This window comes from Arvicanthis niloticus, chromosome 5, assembly GCF_011762505.2.
Source record: "Arvicanthis niloticus isolate mArvNil1 chromosome 5, mArvNil1.pat.X, whole genome shotgun sequence".
Classification (NCBI taxonomy): Eukaryota; Metazoa; Chordata; class Mammalia; order Rodentia; family Muridae; genus Arvicanthis; species Arvicanthis niloticus.
In genome coordinates, this window is record NC_047662.1 from 64,637,812 (window position 1) to 64,645,321 (window position 7,510).

Genomic DNA, 7,510 nt, shown 5'->3' on the forward strand with positions numbered 1-7,510 from the left:
ACGTATAAAGTAATGTATTGGTTATACTTTACTATGTTTTTAAAGTTCTTTTTTAAAGGAGATGGTAGCAATTCACAATTTATACCTATTTTAATAGATCATTTATTTATGATTGGTAAGAACCCCCACTTTACCTTTTAAAATATTTTATAGACTAGCTGTTATTACATGTGCTCGTTTCTTATTTCTTCTGTGAACCAAACATATAAAGTTGACCTTATTGATAATAAATTAAGTATAAATCATCATTTTATAACTGCATTTCACATGCATAAGATAATATTGAAATTCCTTGATCTCAGGAATGCTGATTTTCTCCCAAGGTCCTGTAAGAAGTATGCCAAGTGTGGAATTTCATAGAACAAAGATGTGAAAACATGTTAGCTCCCTGTGGAGACAGTTGCCTTCATTTGGGAAACTTTGAGCATTAATTCCTGAGGTGTCTGCGCTTTGAGGTATGTGACCTCTGAGGTTTGTACTGCAGTGAGCAAGTAGGACAGCTTTTCACAACCTACAAGCAGAAGACCAATGGACACATACAGCTGAAGTCTCTTTGCAACATGAGGGTAGAGTTGTCTGAGGAGGCAGAGAGAAGAGATGTGGAGCAAGCCATGTAACTGGCTTTAAAAAAAAAAGAACTGGGGAATTTTGGGCATGTCGGGAACACATAAAAGGTTCCAGTTACATGGCAGATGTGCATCTACTGGAAAGCTGCTGGCTTATTAAGTCTGGTCACTAGCAGATGCAAGGTGGGGTTGAGGGAGCAAATAGGGAGGCCACTTGGTACAGGAGAGGAAATGCCTGCTACCCCAAGACAGGATAGTGGTACAAAGGATGTAGAAATTGAGCCCCAACTCAGGATATAGGTGGGAAGCAGTCAGCAAAATCAAGAGGGTGCCCAATGGCCCATATCTTCTGGGACTGGGGACCCACAGAACTAATGATCTCATGCCAACTTCTCCTCTTGTCAGCCTAAAACCCCTATGCTCCTGTGAAACCTGATAGCTACAATCGAAGATCAGTCTCTGATACATCGCTTCGTCTAACCAGGTCTTGGAAAATCCTGTTCTCTGTACCTGCTTTCTGCTTTATAGCTGGCTAAGTCTCTGACTGCCCTCAAATGACTCAATTTAAAAGGCTTTTCTGATAGGCCTAACAGGGTCAGAGCTTACCAATGCAGTCTGTTAGAGCTAAGTACTGCTCCTTTGATGTTCTAGTCACAGATGTGGTTTTCCACTAATTATTGTGATTTTTTTTTTTTTGCATGTCTATCTTGCCTATTTCTCCACTGTTCTGCAAATTCTGCAAATTCCACAGCAGCAGGTACTGCTGCTAGCTTATACTCACTACTGTATATCTAGTACATATTGTTAACCACACAGAAACTGCTCAACAGGGCATTATGTGAATGAGAGAGAGAAAGCATGAGTTAATAGGTGAGTTTATGGGTAGGAAAGCTTTAGAAAATTTTAAATTTTTGAAATAAGTTCAAGATCCTCCTAAGCCTACCTAAACATGATCTGAGACACCACAATTGAACAAGTCACTCAGTGAACATTACACACCGCTAACCCCACTGATGACTGTACAATTGCCTTTATATGCAATGTAGGATATATATATATATATATATATATATATATATATATATGCACACACACACACACACACACACACACACACACACATATATATATATATATATATATATATATATATATATATATATTCATATTCCAGGGGGAGCTGAGACAAAGGATTTGGAAATTTACTTTGTAGCAAACTCCAGATCACTCACTCAGGGAAGCACAAGATATACAAGTAGACATTCAAATTTAAGCCCAGAACACTGCAGAAAACAAAACCAAATTCAGAGCAAAGATGGGAAAGAAACCTGTAGCCAGTAACTTTCCAGGGAAACCTTTGGAGTGGAGTAATCAAGACTGTGATTAAAACTTATCTTCACATGCAGCAAAGCCAACCTCCCTCCCCTCGCCTCCTCCCTCCAAAGCCTCCTTGTTCTTTCATCTGTACTCCCTAAAACATCTCCAAATGCTCAGCAGCCACAACACTCCATACCCGCAGGAATGACTAATTGTTGAGGCCCCACCCAACTTGCAGGATGCTTGACTTGAAGCAGGCCACACCCTTCAGGTGATTTTGATGCAAGGCTGGAGTCTGTGGTCTGTCCCAAGCAGGGATCCTAGTCCTGGGAGGGCTGAACAGAAGGCTAGGTTCCCCAGCCAGCCAACCACCACTAACACATTCCCCACAGCTGGCTGTTTCCTCACTTGTGTTACTTCTATTATGTGTTACTTCTATTTTTATTCCATGAGCAACAAGATTGACATAAGCTCATTAGAAAGTTTGCTAAAGGTTTGTGGCCTGTTAGTTTGCGGAAGCTATTGTAGTGAAGTGCTACTGTGAACTTAAAATAACAGATACTTACTGTTCATTTTTAAGACAGAATTTTAATCCTGGGTCCGCTACAGAAACAGCACGTGATCTTAAGCAAGGCATCTCTCCAGCCTCTCATTTCATATATTTGGAAGTTAGAAATCTGTGGTGCATTCCTTCTGAGGGCTCAGAAAGGGGGAAAAATCTACCCACGAGTTTCTGGGTGTAGTTATCACTCTATGAAATTTTTTTTTTAATGTATAGATGCAACACATTCCTGTCTTCCATGATCTTCTAATCTCTCGTATATTTGTCTAAATTCTGTTAGAAGGAGACTGACTAGTGGAGCTAGAGAGATGGCTCAGTGGTTAAACATGCTTGTTGCTTTTCCAGAGGACCAGGGTTCAGTTCCCAGCACTGATGTCTGACAGCTTACAGCCATCTATAACTACAGCTCCAGAAGATACAGCACTCTCTTCTGTGCTCTGTGGGTACTTTCACATACAGACCACATAAATAAAAACTAAAAACAAGTCTTTTAAAAAGGAGGATTCTAGATGTTAGTTTAAGAGCCAACCTATTCCAACATACTCTTTCTTAAGTTAGCTAACTGAGAAATGTTTCCCTTTCCAAATCAGGTCTCCTTTGGAGGTACTAGGGACTTTAGAACTCTTTGTATCTTTCAGGTAGACACAGTTTATCCCACAATATGGGCCAAATGTGTAACCTTTTTTGAGAGTGTAGCCAGTTCTTGAATTGTAATCATTATATTAAAATATTTTGACTCTGTGATGGTATAAAAGTTATATTTTACATAACTATTTTTTATTAGGAACCAAATTTGAATTCAGCTTTTTCTGGTTAAATGCTACAGAGTTGAATACTCTCCAGCACGTGTGATCACAAGGTGTTTTGCATCTCTTCCCACATCTGAACTGCACCCTTTTACTGTCCCCCTCCTCTCTCCCTCCCAGATCCCTCTCTCCCTCTACCTCCTGAGATTATTTTCTTCCCCCTTCTGAGTAGGAACATAGCACTCACACCTTGGTGTGGTCTTCTTTCTTCTTGGGTTTCATATGATCTGTGAGTTATATCATGGGGATTCTAAGCTTCTTTTGGGCTAATATCCACTTATCAGTGAGTACATACCATGTGTGTTCTTTTGTGACTGGGTTACCTCACTCACATTGATATTTTCAAGTTCCATCCATTTGCCTAAGAATTTCATGAATTCATTGTTTATAATAGTTGAGTAGTACTCCATTGTGTAAATGTATCATATGTGATGCCTACCAAGCAAGTGAAAGATCTGTATGACAAGAACTTCAAGTCTCTGAGGAAAGAAACTGAAGATCTCAGAAGATGGAAAGATCTCCCATGCTCATGGATTGGCAGGATTAATATAGTAAAAATGGTCATCTTGCAGAAAGCAATCTACAGATTCAATGCAATCCCCATCAAAATTCCATTTCAATTTTTCACAGAGATAGAAAGAGCAATTGTGAAATTTATCTGAAATAACAAAAGTCCCAGGATAGCAACATTCTCAACAATAAAATAACTTCTGGGGGAATCACCATCCCTTACCTCAAGCTGTATTACAAAGCAATAGTGATAAAAACTGCATGGTACTGGTACAGAGACAGGCAGATAGATCAATGGAACAGAATTGAAGACCCAAAAATGAACCCACACACCTTTGGTCACTTGATCTTTGACAAAGGAACCAAAACCATCCAGTGGGGAAAAGACAGCATTTTCAACAAATGATTCTGGTTCAACTGGAGGTCAGCATGTAGAAGAGAAATGTTTCCATTCTTATCTCCTTGTAAAAAGCTCAAGTCCAAGTGGACCAAGGACCTCCACATAAAACCAGAGAAGCTGAGTCTAATAGAAGAGAAAATGGGAAAGAACCTCAAACACATTGGCATGGGGGAAAATTTCCTGAACAGAACACCAATGGCTTATGCTCTAAGATCAACAATTGACAAATGGGACCTCATGAAACTGAAAAGCTTTTGTAAGGCAAAGGACACTGTCAATAGGACAAAACAGCAACCAACAGATTGGGAAAAGATCTTTACCAACACTATATCCGTTAGAGGGCTGATATCCAATATATATACAAAGAACTCAAGAAGTTAGACTCCAGACAACCAAATAACCCTATTAAAAATGAGTACAGAGCTAAACAGAAAATTCTCAACTGAGGAATCTTTAATAGCTAAGAAGCACTTAAATAAACATTTGACATCCTTAGTCATCAAGAAAATGCAAATCAAAATGATCCTGAGATTCTACCTTACACTAGTCAGAATGCCTAGATCAAAAACTCAGGTAACAGCAAATGCTGGTGAGGATGTGGAGAAAGAGGAACATTCCTCCATTGTTGGTGGGACTGCAAGCTGGTGCAACCACTCTGGAAATCAGTCTGGTAGTTCCTCAGAAAATTGGACATAGCATTACCTGAGGACCCAGCTATACCACTCCTGGGCATATACCCAGAAGATGGTCCAACATATAACAAGGACAAATGCTCCACTATGTTCGTAGCAGCCTTATTTATAATAGCCAGAAGCTGGAAACAACCCAGATGTCTCTCAAAAGGGGATTAAATTTTTAACATATGAGCCTTGGGGGACACATTAACACTGTGACACATTTCTAGAGGTGATGGTGTGTGCTCCAGTGTTCAGACCATTTTCACTGTATAATCAATTATAAATTATTTAAACATAGTCTGGGCTATATCATCTGGGTTTTAAGATAGATGTGATAGTTTAATTTTTCTGTTCAAACCATTTTTTCTAATTTCTATTATAATTTTTGTTTTGATCTATGGGATATACAAATAAACTGCTTAATTTTCAAGAATATGATTTTGTAAAAATCTCTATAGCTTTCTAGATTAATCTCTTTTAATTACTCTTAATTATACTGTACATCTAGAATATACTGTTTAGTTAGAATCTTTTAACATTTAACTGAGACTAGCTTTAGGACATGATAGATTTGGTAGATGTTCTGTTCTATCTGTGTCCTTTTGGCAAAACTTGGCATTTCAAACATTAATGCCCTTATATTTCAGGTGTGTTTTCTATAAACCTCACAAATGCCTTTCTGTAGAAATGCTCTTCTCTTAATAGAAGCACTTAATTTACTCATGTCTAATAATACTTGTTGGGAGCCAACACGGCTAGAAAGCAGCTATCAGCTTTGCAGCCATCTCGAGCCATATACCCTGACAGGAGACTTGGTTTTCAACAGCCTACAACAGCTGAGTATACTCTGATAAATATCTTCTTTATCTCACATATCTTGTTTTGCTGTTTAGTGCCCCCAGCTGCAAGGTACACGTGGTATCCACGCTATCCACTCCTGTAAGGCTTACGTCATATCCACACCTGCAAGGCAGGTGGTATCCATGCACCTACAAGACACGTGACAAAGTGTATAAATACCCTGTATTCCCTTCAAATAGGAGGGAGACAATGAGAGAGACAAGGAGAGAAAAGGAGGGACATGAGAGAGACAATAAACGAGAAACTGAACTTGATTACACACCCTGTCTTGTCTCCATTCTTCGAGTCTCTTGCTAGGCCCTGACCCGAGGACCAGAGCAACAGAGCAGGCTGGGACATTTTGGCCCCAAAGTGTGGGGCAAAATGGTCTGCAACACAGTGGCCGCCAAGCCGGACAGTACAGGCCTCAACAAATACTATATGGATCTGTGTTGAAATCTGTGACCCTGCATTTTATTTTCTCCTCGCCCTGCCTGGTCCATTTCCCTCATTGTCTTGACTCTTACTTGATTGAGTCCATGTTTATTAATCTTTCTTCAGTACGATTGGCTTTAAACCTCCTCTTCCTTAGAGCATTACCTAGGGCTGTGAGCAATGGCTGACAGTGGTTAAAGGGATTCCCGGACAAACGTGAGGACTAGAGTTTGGGTCTCCAGACCCCATGTAAAATGCTGGGAGGGCATGGTGGTTGCATGTAATTCTCATGCCCAGAAAGGCAGAGGCAACAGGTTCCCAAACAAGCTGGCTAGCCAGACGGACGCTCCAAATCCGTAAATCGGTGAGCTCGGGTATGATGGACTGTTCTTTAGTAAACAAGGTGGAAAGTAACAGATATATCATCTGGGTTTTAAGATAGATGTGATAGTTTAATTAATCTGTTCAAACCCTTTTTCTAATTTCTATTAAAATTTTTGTTTTGATGTATGTATACACACAGGCACTGACATGCCCCCATGTATGCTGCCCCCTACACATGAACATGTTCACACTTGTATACATACAAACACACACACACACACACACACACAAACACACATTGATGATAGGGAAAAGTTACCCTTGGGATTACAACATTACAAATTAATTCCCTTATTTTACCAGGGTGCAACGTTTATTGAGATTCTTACCCTACTCTTAAACAATGCAAGGATTCAACACTTTAACCTTACTTCCGTGATTCCTGCATTTGGGAGGCAGAGAGGCAGAGAGGGAGGCAGAGAGGGAGGGAGGCAGGGAGGGAGGCAGAGAGGGAGGCAGAGAGGGAGGCAGAGAGGGAGGCAGAGAGGGAGGCAGAGAGGGAGGCAGAGAGGCAGAGAGGCAGAGAGGCAGAGAGGCAGAGAGGCAGAGAGGGAGGCAGAGAGGGAGGCAGAGAGGGAGGCAGAGAGGCAGAGAGGCAGAGAGGCAGAGAGGCAGAGAGGCAGAGAGGCAGAGAGAGAGGCAGAGAGGCAGAGAGAGAGGCAGAGAGGCAGAGAGGCAGAGGCAGGCTAATCTTTGTGAGTTCCAGGCCACACTGATTTACAGAGTGAGATCTAGGACAGCCAAGGCTACACAGAGAAGCCCTGTCTCTATTAAAAACCAACTAAAAATAAAAAGAATCTTGTGTTGTGGATATTTTTCTATTTACAAGACAACTGTCTAATACTAGTTTGCTAAGAGTTTATCATAAAGTTGCTGAATTTCATCATATATTTTTGTTCTATTTAGTTTAATCAATCATATTTTCCTCTATTTTGTGGTTGATATTCAAATCTCTAAATAACCTTGCATTATTGGGACAAAAGCCCACGATTTGGTCATGTTGCATATATGTT